An 18,926-nucleotide genomic window follows, 5' to 3' on the forward strand; every position below is an offset into this window, starting at 1 on the left:
TTGCATATGGACTCCCCTAAGCCTTTTTGCTGTTCCCCATGTCTTGGCTGTTCTGCTGGATATTTTTCAGCTGATTCTTTGGCTCCTGATTCCCAACCTTCCGCCCCTAAAAAGCCTGAATATTTTTATAAAGTGCCTGAGGCTTTCAACTTTCTTTGTAGGTGTCCCTCTTCTGACTCAGCTGTGGTCTCAGTCTTTGTGATAAGCCTTCCTGACTTTTGCTCTTTTCCAGTCTTCTTCCCTTGGGCAACAACAGTTGAGCTGTGGAGAGGCTGGGGAAGAAAGTCTATACTTCTGCTCTGCCACCCTAACATTTCATGCCATGAATCATCAATTTCACATGACCAGGTACATTTTATCTGTTTTGTCTCAAATGGGAGTGTACTGTCTGACCTGCCTGATTCTGGGGCTAAGTCCACTGCTCTTTCTTTGGTGGGCTCCACTTCTCATGTAGCTTGTCACTCCATCAAGTGTAGCTGCTGATGCATCCCCTAGAGCAACTGCTTCAGGCTGTAGCACGAGATGCTGTTCTTGGATTCATCTTCAGACTTTGCCTGATGATATTAAGGTTAAGCTTCTTGATGCTCCTTTGGATAATCAAAGGGCGATTTAAGACCTTACAAAACCAAGGCAAAGTCACAAAGGATCTTAAGCAAATTTTTCTCTCTCCCATGCCTAAATTTCAGAGGAATTATTCTACTAGACACCCTCATTGGAGCGCCAAAGGTAAAAAAAAAAAAAAAAAGTTCCTAGGCATGTCTTTTTTTTTCTGAAAACCCCAAATCAGTTGCCTAGACCTCAAAAACCTTGTTTTCAGAACAAGTCTGCCTCCATGTGACATTCTGTTCTCCTTTCCCCTCAGCCAGGTTCTCTTATCTTTCATATTTTCTTTGTCACTCCCTGTTTTGCAACAGATTACTTCAGACTCTTGGGTGCTGTCATTCAACTGTCAAAGCTACTTTATGGCCTGGAAATCCCCCCCCCCCTTTTGGGCATTCACCAACCCCCTTTAGACCAAATTCCCAATTTTCAGGGGTGCTGCAGGATTTATTGTATCAAGACACCATTTTAACCATTCCAAATGTCCTAAGGGGTAGAGGGTTTTATTCCAGGATATTTCTGGTTCCAAAAAAGGAGGGATCCTGGATTCTTCTACGTCTTTCATTTCTGAATACTTTTCTCAAGGTACCCACCTTCAGGATGCTTTCCTTTCACACATCGTTTCCCCATTTGCTACCTCAGCCTTTTTTGGTTTCTCTGGATCTGAAGGATACCTATCTTCATATTCCCATTCACCCTCTATTTAGGAAGATTTTATGCTTCTCTGTTTCTTCCTCTCATTTTCAGTTCTCTGCTCTACCCTTTGGTCTTTCCACAGGCAAGGCTATTCACCAAGTGCCTGGCTCCAATCATAGCTTTCTGCAGGCTTCAAGGAGTCCAAATATTTCCTTATCTAGACAACCTGCTTCTTCAGGCTTCCTTTCCTTCCAGGTGCCTTCAGGACCTGCACTTTACGGTCTGGGTTTCACCATCAATCTTCAGACATCTGCCCTGCCCCTTTCTTAGCATCACATTTTTCTCAGTTGCAGGATTCAAACTGATCCAGTGTTGACTTCTCTGCCTGCTCCCAAGGTCATGTCTCTAAAAACTTACTTCCAGTCATCGTTTCCTCTCTCTCTAATGCCTACCAGGAGATTTTTAAGGGCTATAGGGTTGATGGCCTTGACCAACACCATGCTCCATTTTGTCAGGCTTCTTATGAGGAAATTCCAGTGTTACCTATGGTCAGTGCAGCCTCTGCATTGCCACCGTCTATAGTTTCCAGCTCCCTTATTCCCTTGTCTAATACTTGAGCTTCATTGGTGGATTCAGTACATGTCCCTCACCCAGGCATCCTTTTTCACCTCCTGCTCTGTCTCAGGAGCTGTTTACAGATGTTTCAGATGAGGGGCCTCTTCTGTCATTCTGAGGGTTCAAGGTCTCTGGCCCTCTAATCATCATCTGGATCTCATCAGCATAAGAGATGTGAGCAATAATCTTTGCTCTCCATGCCTTCCACCCTTTTTGGTCTCCAGGCCTTTTAAAGGTATACAAAGACAACACCACATTCATGTGGTACATCAACAAGCAGAGGTGCACAAGGTCTTTTTAGACTAACCCTTCAGAGTGGGATCTAGCTATCCAACTGCAGGTTTCTCTTCAGGCAGTTTACATTTCTTCGGAGTAAAACCTAGTGGCAGACTCTCTGAGCAGGTCCAGGGTGCAACCTCACAAATGGATGCTTCACAGAGAGGTGTATTTGGGCATAGTTAATCGGTGGGGTATTCCTCAAGGGGGTCTTTTTGCCCACCCATGAAGAAAGACAGCTTCCTCGCTTCTGCTCCAGAGCCCCATGTTCCCTAGCTTGTAAGGCGGACGCAATGTCTTTTTCCTGGAAGGGAATGTTCCTTTATGCTTTTCCTCTTCCTCTTCTCCCTAAGATACTACACAAGATCAAACAGGAGTCTCCAAGAATCTTGTTGGTGACTCCCTTTTGACCCATACAGCACTGGTTCCCCTCCTCTTTCATCTGCCCAGGGGGCTATCATAAGTTACCTGACAGAATGGATATTCTCACACAAGACAAGGAGTCTCTCATTCACCCTTATCTTTCCACACTTCAGTTAACAACTTGGGTGTTAGGGTTTTAACCCCCTTTTGACACCATTTTTCTGAGTACATGCTTAAGGTTCTGCAAAAGGCAAGGAAAGCCAATATCAGAAAGTCATATATGTCAAAATGGAAGAGATTTTTTATTTAGTGTCTTAAGCTTGACCAACATCTTGTTTCAGTGGCAGTCCCTTTGGTTCTCTCTTACTTGTGTGAACTGTTTCATACTGGCTTGGCATATTCTTCTGTCAACGCTCACTTGTCAGCAATCTCTGCCTTTGAAACCACCATTAACCCCTCATTTTGAGGCTAAACAATTTCTGAAAGGCATCCTGCACATCAGGCCACCAAGAAAGCCTATCCTCCTCCTTGGGACATTCATTTTGTTTTTTGAGAAATTTACCCAGGCTCTTTTTGAGCTTGCTGCTTTGCAACATTACACCAGGAAATCTGTTTTATTGGTTTCCTCTCCTCCACCAAGAGAGTTTCCGAACTCCAAGCCTTAATGGAGGTTCCCCTTTTTTTGATTTTTATAAGAATAGGGTGTTTCTGCATACTAATCCTTCTTTTATACCCAAGGTGGTGAATGAGTTGTTCCTTAATCAGTTTATCCAGCATCCTTCTTTATTTCCTTCTTCATAATCTGCCAGTGAAAAGGTTCTACACACCTTGGATCTCCACAGATAGCTCACATATTATTTAGACAAGAAGAAGGCCTTACACAAATCTGAACAACTTTTTGTTTCTATTTATGCTTGGACCTTAGGCTTGGCAGAGTCTAAGCAAACAATCCCCTCCTGGATTTCAAAAGCCATTTCCTTTTTTTTATTCCTTCATGGCAAACAGCTTTCTACCTCTGTTTGGGCCCATTCTACCAGGGCAGTGGCCTCCACCAGGCAGGAGGGTTTGGACACCAGTTTCATCCTTGCTATTTGGTCTTTGGTTCACATTTTCACTAAACATTACAAGGTGGGTCATTTCTAGAGTGAGGGCAGGATTTGCCAAGGCTGTCCTGCATGGGTTTGTGGACGGCTCCTCCTTGTCTTCCTCCTCATTTTGTACAGTAGTAGTTTTTGTACTCTCCCTTTGGTTATGAATACTGCAACAGTGATGTGAAATGACAAAGTACAGTTATGTAAAATTGTACTATAACAGATGTCCTCCTCTTCACCACTGCAGTATTACATCCCACCTTTCTGTCCCCTTTTCTTCCTTCTTTTTCTGTTGGGAACATCTGACTGGCCAACAAGTCTTTACCTTTCTCATTGGGTGTCCTCTTCTTTCCCTGGATGTACATGTTCTCCTTTCTCCTGGGGCACTTCACTTCTAAGTTTGTGTATGTCACCTTTAAGCCCAATGCTGATGCAGTGAGCAAATATCTGACATATGATGCTGGTAAGAGTTAAAGGTTTTGGTATACTGAGAGGACATAAGGCTATCCTTGGCAAGAAATCCCATTGGTTATGAATACTGCAACAGTGAAGAGAAGGACATCTGTTACAGTAAGATTTTACACAACTGTACTTACTTCATATTGATCACTACTGCAATAGCCTTAGCTACATGGATTACATCCTGCCAAGGGTATAGCAGCCTACCAGCTTCCAAAGCTTCAGGGCACCTTCTGCACACCCAAACTGTCAAGCACCCCGGGCAAACCTGACTAAAATAGTTGTACTGCCGCCAGAGAGTACACTTCTCTGACACCTTTGAGTATTGATGATGGGCTTGTTCTTTCTTTACTTGGCAGATAAGTATCCTCTGAGGAAAAAAACTTCCATTTTCTTAAATTTTGTTAGTTACTTTCCTCTTCAGGAAAGTTATTTTAAAGCTAGGAATGTTGTTATTTGATGTGCTATCTCAAAATTGTAACATTCTTTTAGAGTACTCATTTCTGTCAGTTTAAAAGTAGCATAAACTAACTGAAAACATTTTCCGTGTAGAAAGTTTTGTTTATTTTTCTGTTGCGGGACTGTCATAGTATTTTAAAGTGCTTTTTACTGTATTTTTCTGTCAAAAAAGTAATTTTTGTGGAGTGGTATTTTACTGGCATTTCCCCTTGTCTTCCCCAGGAAAGAGGTGCCATTTTCAATTTGATCATGGAACAGACTACTGGTCCCAATGTCAAGCCTTCTTCCAGCCACAAAAAGAAAAAGTTAAGCAAACAGCCTTTGCCACCATAGCAGGTTAGCAATTTGCATCAACCACGTGGTGGCTGTGCTGTGGCCATTTGTTGTACCTCAGAACACTCATCTCTTCCCCAGAACCCTCTGGAGTAAGCACCTACAGCCACTTATGGACTAGGGTTAGCCACATCTTCTGCAGCTGTTGGGGTCCCCTCAGTGGGCAAGGGAGAGAGACTCTTCTCGGTCCTGGGAGAGGGAACAGGGAAGGTATCCCTGTTTTGTCAGAATGCCGTGTCCATCCCTGGGGAAGCAGCTGTTAACACTGGTTACACAGTAGGCCCCATTTGTCCTGTCAAAGAGAAACAGAAAGCCAAGCATGCATCTACCCTTCCTCAAATTTCTTTGGATAAGAGTAGTTTTCTGGGACTGACTCAGGGTTTAATTCAGGCTATTATTGATACCTCTTATAATGTAATTTCTGGTTAAACAGAGGGATTCTTCTTTTCATAGGTTGGTACTAGGCTATCGGCCCTAGGGCCTATGCAAGCCTAGCCATAACAATTCCCTGGATATTTCTTCCCACAGTATTTACTTTTCTGGACCCCTGTCTAGCAGGACGACTGACATGATCCCTGGCGTGAATTTCCTTTCTCCCATCCAATCACCAAGGTTCCTTTTGAAGGTTCCTTTTCCTGTAGAGATTCAAGATTCTGAATCTGAACAGGAAAATGCAGGGATGGATTCAGGGTTTTGTCCTCAGATTTCTGATTTAGACTCAGAGGAGAGCTCAGTTTTTTGATTCTCCATGTTGAGGTTTCTCTTAAGACTATTGCTAGAATGTCTCCGTGTTTTTAGTGGGAGAACACTGAGGTCTCTCAGTCATTTAGAAAATACTACGAGGAGTTACAGAAACATTTTCCAGACCCTTCATCCATTCCTCCTGTCTGCTTTGGAGAATGTCTCTCTTACTGCCTGCAATTTTCTTGATAGTCAGTCAGCTGTCACTAAAAAGATGGATAGGATGTATAAATTTCCTCAGTCTTTTAAATTTTTATACATTATTCTCAAACCTGACCCAGCAGCTATAGCCTTAGTTGATTCCACTGCGATAAGCACTTAGTTCAAATCCTACTCTTTCTAATAAGGATGGGAAAGTTATTGACAGGTATGGGAAAAAGTATATTAATCTGCAACTCTGATTTTCAGAATTTTGAATTCTCAGGCTCATTTTGTTCTGACAAATTGTCAAAGTATGAGTAATGCTTTATCTACAGTTTCTTCTTGTGAATCAAAATCTGCTTTAACAAATTAGTTTCTTCTATTGCACAGGTCACTACTCATTGCCTACAGAGTGTGTGTGGGTGTGTGGGTGTGTGGGTGTGTGTGTGTGTGTGTGTGTGTGTGTGTGTGTGTGTGTGTGTGTGCGCCTCTCTCTGTTGATACCTTTTCCAGGTACTATGGCTATTGCTACTGTTTTAAGGAAGTTTGCTTGGATATTCTCAGAACCTCCCAGATGATGAAAATAATAAGGTTTAAATTCTCCCTCGGATAGAGATTTAGTGTTTGCTCTCTCTGTTGCAGAGGTGATCAAAAAGTGTGATGAAAGGGGTAAGTTGATCCAGGTAATCACAAGATTTTTCAGCCCTCCTTTTCCTAATTGTTCAAGGGTTTTTCTTTCTCCTCATCCAGTTTTGGCAAAAAATCTAAATAAGCAGCCTCAATAGAATTCAGGTAAACAGAAGTTTAAGAAGAAATGGCAAGGCAGTTCGAAAAAGAAGTCACAAAGCTCCCAAAACCAAGGGCAGTCCAACAAGTCTGAATGACTATTAAAGAGACATTGTGACTCCTGTCCCACTCTGGCCTCCTTTCTCTTCCAGAAAGTCTGAATCTCAGTTGTTCTCTTTGGCAACAGATTGTTTCAGACAAACGGGCTCTGAAAATCATTAATCAGTGTTACAGATGGCAGTGAGTGGGACGAAATTCCTCCTGCTTCCTCAAGGAGTGATAGAAGAATCAGTTCCCCCTTTCCAGGTGAGAAAGAGGTTTTATTCAAATATGTTCCAAGTGCCCAAAGAAAGAAAATGATTGGAGACTGGATCTGGATCTTCTTTTTCTAAACCTGTTTGTGATCGTGCCCAAATTTAAAATGTCACCTCGCAACCTGTTACTACTACTTCCTCTTTCAAGTTTCCTGGTATCACAACCCTATGTATCCTGACTTCAGATGTCTTTTTTTAAGGTTTTGTGTGTCTGGATAACATTATCAGTTCTCTGCCATACCTACTGGACTATCCACTGCACCAAGTGTTCACAAATTGTCTAGCTGCAGTTTTACCTCATTGCAGGATAGAAAGTGCCCACATTTTTCCATATTTAGATGACTTGCTTATCTTTGCAAGGTCTCTTTCAAAGTGTCAGGATCTCTGTTTTGGGAGAAAGATATTGTGCAGAAACTGGATTCCAAGAGAACATTCAAAAGTCTTTCTCGACTCCCTCACACACAATTGTGTTCCTAGGATATCAACTAGACATTTCAGTTCAAAGAGCTTTTCTTCCACAGGAAAAAAATGATCTTTACTTAGATCTATTTCCAATGTTTTCCACTTAGACTTTGGTCGCTGCGAGGGAATACCTCAGGATTTTTGGTCTCATGGCATCTATGATTCTTATGTTACCCTGACAATACTGCAAATGAAAAAGATACAATGGTATCTGAAATCTCTTGTTCCCAACATTAGCACCCTTTATCTTTTCAGGTCCCAGTGCTGGGGTGTGGCAGAACAGAAATCTTTTGGTGAAGATAACAAATATCCTTAAATCCAGGTCTCCCCCTTATCCTTCCCTGCTCCAAAGCAGTCGGGTATCACAGGCACTTCACACTGCTTGTGGAGCAGCTTCTGGAGGGATAAACTTGAAGGAGGTATGAGGCACCAAGGACAAACACAAGCATATAAATATCACGGAGATGCATTGCCCTGATCAAGGCACACAACTCTCTGAACCATCTTTGGCCCCTGGCACCTCTTCAGGTGGTTTCAGACAATGCCACAGTCATATGGTGTATCAATAAGCAAGGGGCAACTAGGTTGTACCCCCCTTTGCAGACTAGCCGTATTGGCTTTGGGATACAGCTTTACAATTTCACTCTGCAGTCATCCTATATTCTGTCAGAGCAAAGTTGCATGGCAGACAAACTAAGCAGGACTACGGCAGACCCTCATGAATATAAACTAGATCAGGGGGTCTTCCAAGATTTGATCCACTTGTGGGGAATTACTCAAGTAGACCTCTTTTACCTATTCTCTGGAAAATCAACTGTCAAAATTCTGTTCCAGGACTCCATGTAAAATGTCTGAAAGACAGCTGCCATTTCTTTGGACAGGAATGTTCCTGTATGCATTTCCATTAATATCAAGGATACTTCTAAAAATTCCTAAGGAATCCCCCACAATCATTGTGGTGACTCCCTTCTGGCCCAGGCAGCTATGCTTCTCCTTTGTTTTGGAAATGGCAAGGAACAATTACCACAAGATTCCTCACAGACTGGATCTACTCACACAAGGCTAGGGGTGTTTGATACACCCCAACATCAATCATCTTCAACTGACTGCCTGGATGATGGGTCTTAATTCCTTTTAGGCACCTGTTGTCTGAGGATGTGCAGCAGGTACTATCAGAGACAAGAAAGCCTGCTACTAGAAAATCATATAACTGGAAAAAGTTTTCAGGTTGTTGCCAGAAACATAACCATCACCTATTCAGGGCTAGTCGTACTCTGATTTTACAATATTTGTATGAATTACTATTAGTATTATTATTATTATTATTATTATTATTATTATAAGGTTACTATGGCCTTTCTTATTCCTCTATCAAGATTCATTTATCTGCCATTTTCAGCATGTTTTCCCATTGATCCTCCTCTTTCAATGCAGCATCATGTCAAAATGTTCTTGAAAGGGGGTTTGCATAAGAGACTACCTAGAAAAACAGTGGCTCCTCTTTGGGATCTTAATTTTGTGTTAGAGAAGCTAACATTTGCTCCATTTGAACCATATAATATGTCTGACTTGAGGTTCTTAACATGGAAAACAGTTTTAATGATTATTCTGACCTCTGCATGAGGGGTATCTGAGTTGCAACCTGTTATGGTGAGTCAACCCTATCTCATTTTCCACAGAGACAGGGTTAATTTCAAACTAATCCTTCATTTAAGCCAAAAGTGGTATCCAAGTTTACCTTAAGACAAACTATCCATCTTCCCATTTCCTTCCTGAACCTAAAAATGAGGTTGAAGGGATACTTTATACCTTGGGTGTCCACCACAACTCAGGTACTAGCTTGACAGAACTAAATGTTTCAGATCTCCATATCAATTATTTCTTGTGAAGGTAAGAAGAAGGGACAATCTGTGTCAATACAGACTATTTCCAAATGGTTGTCTATGGCTATTACTTTCTGTTATATTCACTATAACAAATCTATTCCAGGCAGGGTCAAGGTCGACTCTAAGAGGACTTTGGCTTCATATATGGCTTTTTGAAAAGGTTTGGATTCTAGAAGCTACTATTTATTTCTTTGTACATGCTTTTACAAAGCAATAAAAGCCCGATTCCTTCTCTAAGTCTAGATCAAGCTTTACTAGGACTATCCTCCAGGGGCTACTGGACTCTTCTGCTTCCACCTCACAAATATAGTTAGCTATGATAATCTACCCATATAGCCAAGGCTAAAGCTGCAGTGATCAATATGAAGAATATAGTACAATTGTGTAAACTGAACTTACTATGGTGTTAGTAAGCTGCAGTAGCCAGTCCCTCACTCCACCCCCCCCTTTTTTTTGTGGTAGGGTGCAGACATTTACTTGTTGTTCCTAACATTGTCCTGTCAGGCTTCAGCCTCCCTCACTCTGCTGGCAGGAAAGATCTGAAGGACTTTGCGCCCAAACGTGTCTTTTAGTCAGCTCATCTCAAGCTGCTTGAACATTTGGGCACATGAAAGGGGCCCTGAAGTTTTGGAAGTTGGCCTGATGTTATATCCTTGGCATAATATAATCTATATAGCTAAGGCTACTGCAGCTTTTGATAATTCAAACATCTACTGTTATGCTAAGTTTAACTTGCATTCTACTTTCTATCCTGCTTTTTCTTTATGAGCCAATATTATAACTGTAGTGACAAATTTATGTGCACACAAAATTGGTATGTGCATCCACAGTTTATATAAATATCTTAAATGAAAAAGTGAGCATTAACAAGTACTGCCTATACTAATTTTGCTTAGTTTTTCCATCATGCTACCTAACTTGCAGTACAAAGTTTCAAAATATTTGTTTAAATGTTCTGTGAAGGCAAAAGACTCAGATTTTAGCTGTCATATGTTTTCCAGCTTTGTCTTGCTAAACACAGTCCTGCGATCTGTATTGGGTGACATGGAGTCTGCAAAATGCATAGTTTTGCTGTGTTTTTTTTTTCAGCTGATGAATCTTTTGCAGAGCACTTTAAGGTGGTGTGAAGGATTTTTCATGGCATATCACTGCTATGATTGAAAGTGTAATTGACTGATGCAATTAATGTACCTCCAAGTAGCTGCCCTTAAAACACATTCCCATTTATTGCAGCTAACGACTTTTCAGGTCTCCAAAAAGCCTGAATTTCCAAGGGAAGGATATAGGCAGATCTTACATTACGAAGGGTTCTAAGTGCCACTTAAGAACCTCCATTTATATGGTCATCTTGATATTTGTAACCATTTTTTTGTTTTTCCAGCAACCTTTTGTTGAAGTCTGCCTGTAAGAAATCAGCAGTAATGCTGTCACAATACAGACCCCTGATTAGACTCTACTGCTGAGTGAGTATTCTGTGCATTTCTAGACGCCATGTAAGGAAGGCATCATAAGGCTGCTGCTGGAAAATATCTAGAGGAAAGCTGCTAGGAAAAATATGTAGGGTGAAGGGGAAGGAATATGAATGATCACAGGCTAGAGGCCATCTCACTTGAGACCAGGAAATAAAAAAGATACTGATTACAGTTAAATTAAAAATTTAATTTACTAAGTACTTTTTCACAGAGAAGATTATAGACCTATGGAATGGAGTACTGGAATGGGTGGTAGGTGGAGAGAGAAAGCTCAAAGGATTTTTTAAAAGGGCATGAGGCAGGGGTAAAAGTATGAGGAGGAGGAGGGTGGTAAGAATGGATGGGAGGTATAAAGTTAAATGCTAACTTGATAGGCTTATTGACTCATGCTGTCAAGCAAAGATATAATCAGCTTTGTTACTATTCTACTGTCCTCTTTGCACTCATCCTCTGTCACCTCCCCACCCCATGCCCTACCTTTTGCCTTAATTGCTATTCTCACTCCTATGTGATCCACATTGCCTGCCTCCTCTTTTGTTTATTCTTTAAATCCATATCTGTAGCCATAAGCACACCATCCCTGGCTTACTCCCATAACTTTTTTACTCCATTAATTTGCTCCAGGCCTCCCATCTAATCTTTGATCGTCTCCCCTAGCTCAACATAATCTATTGTCCTAATTTTCCACACCAGCCTCTGTCTTTCTGTTCTTACTCTCCATGCCATACAAAACTCAAACCATGGCACTGTCACTGATTATTTTCTTCTGGACATCTGAGCCCCTGCCCATACCTCTCAACAGTACAGATTTTTTGCCTCATTCTTTTGGTCCATTTTTCATAAAATTGTGTTTTTTGACAAATGAGTGGCAAATCATTAAACACCGAAGTTAGAATATGACGACAGACATTTAAGTTTCAGACTTCATACTCTTCAGAAAATACATGCTAATGCAAAACCTGTTGTTCTATCAGATGTCTAAGTTTGAAAGAGCAATATTTAAAAACTGTCCCTATTTTGGGTCCTTTGTCCCACTTTTATTTGTGTGTTTGTCCAGATAAGAGGTTGAGAGGTATGGCCCTGCCTTTAGTTAGGGCTATCTCCAAAATTGTCTTCTCTTACAGCCCTGCACTGGCAGAAATATGATACTTGAAGTCTCGGTCTGTTCCTGAGAGTCTCTGATCTCTTATAACTGTTACCCTCATCCTACCCCACTCCTTTATGCCATTCTCCAGTCTCTTATCCTCCTGACATATGTCTGAGAGATGATGCACTGCATTGATTTCATCAGTTCTTTTTTCTCATGTTTGATGCCCTCCTTTATGCAGATTGCTGATTTACCTCTGTTACTTTTCTGCCATTCCTGAAAGCTGTGGCACACAGTATATATTTCCAGTTTTTAAAAATTGTCAATAAATAAATACATACAAAATAAATGAATCAGGTAGAAAAGCAAAATTATCATTTTGTGTGTATATATTGTACAAATATTTGGCTTCTGTTTACCCACATAATGACATTATAAGGTACAAGGTTTAATTCTGACCTCTGGTTATTGGGGGGTGGCATTATGGTTAAGGTGTTTACCTCTCAGACCAAAGGTACATGGTTTGATTCTCCCCTTGAAGGAAATTTGCTAGGCTTAAAATAGGCCACAAGGGCAGCTAGCCTCCTATGAACGTGATGGTAATAATGCCAGTTGAAGTACAAGGCATACTCTCTTAGAATATGTTACTGAGTTCACAAAGGCAAAATTAGTAAGCAAAACAACTTCAGGACTGATACAAATGATCAGAAAAAGGATCCGTTTCTTTTTCTTTTTAGCTGCAGTTAAATCAATTTGATCAATAACAGAAGGAAGAGATTTGAACCTGACATTGTAGTTATCAAAGACACCATACCTTTCTAAACCTTAACAAAACTCCAAGAGACAATATCAAGAAAAACTGCATATTCAAATTTCTAGAGCTGTATGTAAAAGGAAACTGTAAACTGAGTAGGAAACTCAAGTGGCACAGTCTTTGTGAATTTATAAAACGTTAGTCTCTCTTTAGAGACTGCCACAGAATTGTACTCAAGAGTTCTAATGTTAGACAAAGAAAAGAACCAGAATCTAAATTATCTGGAGAAGAAATACCGTTCTCATCCATCTGCCTCATAGAAATTTTTAAATTAAATGCACTCTCTCTTTGTAAAATAATACTTTGGTTTGGGAGTGAAAACTGACTGCAAAAAGTCTTTCTTAAATAAGCCATTTAATCCTAGCATATACTGAAGCCCAGTGTCATATTCATAGCATCAGTACAGTCACTACTACTGTGGGCTTCACCACCTCTTCCTCCTTAAGCTTTGACACAGGGAGAGAGAGAGCTTTTCTATTACTTGATCCACTATAAAGAACTGGAATCAGTACAGGTGAATAAAATAATTGAGGTATTTAAGCCTCAGGGTAACAAAAGTGAATCTTGCCCACAGAACTGTGACTGCTGGCTTGATGAGGTCTTTGTCTTGGACAGCTTAGCTCTCAGCATCAGTTGTCAGAACTGTATGATGCCTGCATGCCTGCTTTAGTTTGAAGAGGCATATATGTGGTCTAAAAGGGGATCATGAAGGTGTTTCAAAGTGCTGATAATGGTCTGCTTCCTCTGTGGATATCCATGAGAGTTGTTTCTCCCAGTCTGCTCCAGCTTGGAATGCCATTACCAAAACCCAGTGGGATTCTGACATTGTTGTGGTAGACATAGGTATATTCTAGGCTATCACCAGGGCCTTTAGAGGCCTAGCTGTGTAACCCAGCTCAGTTGTGTCCCTATTTATCACAGACATTTATTAGGTGGGGCGGTATATTAGGACATTTCTAAAGGTTATGTGGATGTTAGTTTGGCCATTACTGCTGCCTTTGTCTATCACAGACATGGGGACCAGACCCAAGATGAATTCCCGATTTCCCATCCATTGGTCAGGGTTATGCTTAAATAAGCCGATCCATGCAGGACAATGTGTTTAGACCCTGGATTCTCCTGGTAAGGAACCTTTGTGGTCATTTCTGCTGTTGCATATGTCTGGTCAGGTATAGGTCGAAGGGGGCATTATATTCAATGATGGGTCTGGTAAGGGCTGAATGAAGTGGCACCCTGGCTTCCTTGGATCTGGATACCATGTTGATACTTTTAAGTTGGGCAAAATAGAATGATTGTTTTTTTACTACCTTGGCCACATTTTGGTCAAAGGCCAGATTACTCTCTACATATGTTCCCAAATTCTTCACTACTGGATCAGATCTTAAGGGTCTCTTATCGATGCATTAATTAGCCTGGGTGGTAGTTTCCCAAAAGGCACTATAATGCATTTCTTGGTACTAGTCATTTATTTGTGGTAGACCCTCTTGCAAGATGTTTGTCATGCGGGGGATCTATGATAGCTCCCAGTTTGTAGTCATCTGTGAGCTTGGTCAGCCAAAGACCCCTGACATTAGCTTTTACCTTTGAGAAGTAAATGCTAAATAGGAAGGTCCCAGCAAGGAGACTTGAGGGTACCCCGCTGGTGACTAGTCTCTAAGTGGTGGCTGACTCACCAATCCTGACTTCCTGGGTTCTGTCTGTGAGCCAGACGGCAATCCAGTGAGTTATGTAGTGGTTTATTCCTAGTTTGGTGAGTTTAACTATACCTGAGTGGGGTATTGTATCAAATGCCTTAGCCAGGTCCAGCTAGGTGGTATGTACCATTTCCCCCTCATCCATTGCCTTGGTGACCATCTCAGAGAAGTCCACCAGGTTTAGTAGGCATGACTTTCCTTGCCAAAGACAGAATGGGTTGGATCCAATGTCTGAAGGTTGCCTGTTTCTTTCTTGATCATTTCCATGATAATTTGTTACATGGCTTTGCGTATTACACTAGTCAAACTAATAGGTCTAGTTTCTGGGATCTGTTGATGATCCACCCTTGTGTGAAGTGGGATAACCACTGCAGTCCTTCATTCTCATGGTACAAAACTTGTTTTGAGGCTATAGTTAAAAAGTGCTCAAGTGGTCCTGATAGGTCATATTTCAAGCTATTTAAGAGGTATCCCAGGATATTGCCGGGCCCACTGAGGCTGTTTTAAGCCTAACAAGCACCGGTAGGACCTGCTCCTTGTTATTATTTGGGGTGGTTATGCTAGTAAGTATTTCATGGGGGGAGGGTGAGCAGCTGGGGGTGAAGTTTGAGCTCAGTTTGTCAGAAAATTTGCTATGTCACTGTGCTCTGTGCAGGTAGCACCACTGACCACCAGTTTGGCACACTGATGTACTCCACCTTTTAGGTTTTGGAATAGCTGTAGAAGGCCTTGTAGTTGTCTTCAGCCTGTGAGGATATCTTGACCTCATAATTAGCCTTGTTGGACTTTAGTCCTCTTAGTTTCCTGTTTATTTTAATTAGAGAGCTCCTCTCATTATGGGAGTTGATCTTCCTGATTTTAGCTATGACTTTTTACCCTTTTGTTATGTACCCTATTAAGTTAGGATTCCACCTGTGTGGTTTGTTTTGTCTTGGACTTGCTTCTAGTAGGTACATCAGTCTCTATACAGCCATTTACAATGTTGTACAGGGTCTCTGTTAACAATTCCACATAGGTTGCTGTGAACATGGGGTTGGGAAGGGCATTGAATTTTGACAAACTATCACTTAATAAAGATGTAGCTTGCTTTGGAATAGTTCCTAACTGTTACAGGGTTTGCTGGTTAGCTTTGTGGCCAGACATCATCTTTAAGCTTTCACATGTCCCCCAGGAAAGGGCTACACTCACAGATTAAGCATTATTTGCAAAACATGTAGGAAAGACTATAAGACTTTACTGTTCAGATGAGTGAAGAGTAATGAATGAGAAAGCACTCCTCTTCTTGCTCATCTGCTATGATTGTTAATACTCAGAGGTTGAGAGGTATGGCAGCTGATGAGATGTACTGATTATGCAGGCGCAAATGCTTGGTCTTTCCTTACTTGAACTGAGCAACTCGCCTAATTTGCTCTCAACCTTTTTACTCAGCTATCCGAGACAAAAGTCTATATTAATGAGGGACAAAGGTCAAACTCAGGAATGTATTTGCATTATTCACTTAGAAAAACAGCTGATGTATATGGATTTATATCTGCATGCAGTTTGTGAAGAATAAAGCATTTTTAGTTCAAATTGTTAATTGTAACAGTAACCATTTCGTGTTTCCCATCACTTCCCCTAACCCCACACACCCTTTGCATTAAAATTCCTGCCTGCTAAATAAAGACATGATCTGTGTAGCTGAAGTCCTCAGAACTTGCTTAATGTATATCAGCTTGCTCTAATGTCACTTGTCTAAATTTTAGATTGCCATGCACATGTGGCACATTGTGCCAAGTCAATTACTTTTTATGGTGAATTGTGTGGTGATGTAAGCTACAGTGATGCATACCTCTCATTCTATTTGTGACTCAAATTTTACCTCTGTTCCTCATAATCCATCCTAAAACTTGATAATTTTAGGGGAAAGGGTGGTGAATTGCCCTTAATAATTAACAATAATCAGTTACAGACGACCTTTACTTAAGAAAATGTATATTAATTCACATCCTTATTATTCTGTCAATGTCTCAAGTTAATAGTGCCAGTATTTTAAGTGTCCCAGATTGTCCCTAATTATTTCTAGATTTGTCCCTGATTGGTTGAGAGCTATGAAGTGATGTCTAGTGCTGTCAGCAGCCAATAAGCCTGACTCGTATATAACCAGAACATGTAGGAAAGAAGCTAAGAGTTTTATGAGAGTTGTTGAAAGAAAAATATTGTACAACATTGTTGACAAAGTCCAGGTGATAGAGACACTGGTAGGGATTCAGCAAAATATTGCTGCCAGTGCTATCTGGGCAATGCCACTGTGTCCAGTAGTGCATGTCAGCAATATTATGAGATACAGAGACGTGATAAAGCTGCACTGAGCAGCATCTGATTAGCAGCTCATTATCATGTCTTCAAATCAGACACTAACACTTTAGACCTAACCGTGCTAGTATTCCTTCTCTCAACCATGCAGTGTGGTTGTACAGACACCTACTAACATAGCAGATGTGCACATAAGATACTGACACTCATGCACAGAGACACACACACACACAGTCGCAAACATCCAGGCAGCTGCATACAGACATACACTGCTTTGTAGTACTTGCCTGCTATATAGTACTAACAGCTCCACTATTGATATTGTAATAAATGAGTGCATGCCTTCAAAAAACAGCATAAACCTTTTTCCCATTGCTGTCCCAGTAGTACTGAAGAGATTCTTTGAATCACTCTACCAGGGTTGAGAGTTGGCATAATGGTTAATGTGTTTACCTCACAAACACACGGTACAGGGTTTGATTCTCACCATTGAAAGGAAATTGGATAGGTTTAAAATGGCCTGCAAGGGCAGCTAGACTAGTACTTATCTATGAACGCTATCCCAATGAGAGCATTTTTGCACAAGAGCCATGATTAATTTGCATTTCTCATGCCCTCTGAAATTTAAATATGGTCTTTGCCAGCAAGAGTGATGTCTCTGTACAGCAGTCTAACTACAGGTTGGTGCCTTCACCTGCTGGAGCAATACAGTGGTCTCTGAATCATTCAGGCATAATGCACTATGAAGATGTTCTTCCAAAATCACTGTTGCAGTACTTATGTTAAGGTACTAAATAACTTTCACATGACACACTTCAGCAGAGAATAATAAACTTTATTGCAAAGAAAGGCATGTATATGGTAGACTAGGAAATCAAGGTCCTCTCTCCTCGAAGAGCAGAATAATACATTCTTTATACCCTTACTGATTAAAAGCAACATTATTTTATCAGTTTTAGAACAACCGCTAACCAATTAAAAATGAACATTAAAGCATTAATTCTAATAAGTAAAGTCTCTTGACTCTAGGCTTATGACTTTCCATATTAGGCGTGAGTTCTGAATTCCATAAACTAACATCTACAAAGAGCAGAACTTTCTATGCATTGCCATGCTAGCATTTTTTCATATTTGTCAGGAAGTAAATCATCACATACAAACTGAAAGAAAAAACTCAGGAATCCATATTAAGATGAAATACTAACGTTTCTCCTTCTCTGTATGCCTCACCCTTCATATCCCCCATCTGATGCTGTGAAGCATCACTCAAACCATATATTTAATTTATGACTGAACAATGACTACAGGGCCTCAGATGAGAGGACACTATTTCACTATTTCATCAGACACTCTTCATGCAATTATTTCTGTCCCTGACACTAGCAATTTTTAGGCACTTGTTTCAAAAATATGGCCTTATTTGCAATAAAAACATGCATATATCTTGATGGAATAAAAACAATCTGAATGCTGCAAATAATTTTCAGTTGCACATTTTCTGTTTTCACATTTGTTTCCACAGTCCCCTTATATGGATTATAATGATATGTTGATAATCTATGCTTAGAGTATTCTAGCTGCGGTTCTATTTTTCACAACTGTATGCCTGTAACCTTATTATAACTACATTCTATATACTCTATACCTTTAGTCTTTCTCTTGCTCTTCTTCCACTTTCCTACCTTTCCTTCTACTTTTTTGGGTCTACTATATTTTGTCCTGTAAAGTGCACCCTCATACAAATTATAGCTAACCTATTTCAACTTATTATTCGACTTTCCCTTCACATTAACAATTTCTTCCCTCTCTTCACAGCTCGCCCTGCTCTACATTCTCTCTTTGGTGCTCCCCGTACTGCCTAATCCCAGTAAGAAACCAGCTCTGCAAAGTAAGACGTCCTGGGACTAGCAAAACCCTAGGCTCCTCAGTGCAGTCGGCAATCTGCTCTTTTTCCACTATAAAAGCTCCTACAGCGTGCATGTAGTTTATTTCTTAACAATACTTGCTTCGCTAGTCACAGTACTTATTATGTGTGTTGCACCCATGGCGTTTTACTATCGCAGCCTACTGCAGCCCATAATTTTTTTTTCCTTTCCCTCCCTTCCCTACTTTATTTTAGCTCTCCCTTGCCTGCTACTCTCCAGAGTTGTAGTAAGTTTCCTAATTTTTTTACCACTCTGTGGCAACATTTACCCTGTTTATACCCACTCCTCGCAAGTCTAGCCCTATACTTCTAACCATATTAATTAGTATTCCTCCAGTCTGGACCTACTCTGTGAACCCATTCATTTTTTTTTTCTGTCTCTCTAAGCCCCGGAATTTTTTTACCTCACTGCCCAGCGTAATTCAGCCCGCTAGTTTCACTAGATCAATCCAGTGCCTTCCTTAGAGAATTTCAGGCA

Source organism: Protopterus annectens, chromosome 13.part0 (genome assembly GCF_019279795.1).
Source record: "Protopterus annectens isolate FY-2018-M chromosome 13.part0, PAN1.0, whole genome shotgun sequence".
Lineage (NCBI taxonomy): Eukaryota > Metazoa > Chordata > Ceratodontiformes > Protopteridae > Protopterus > Protopterus annectens.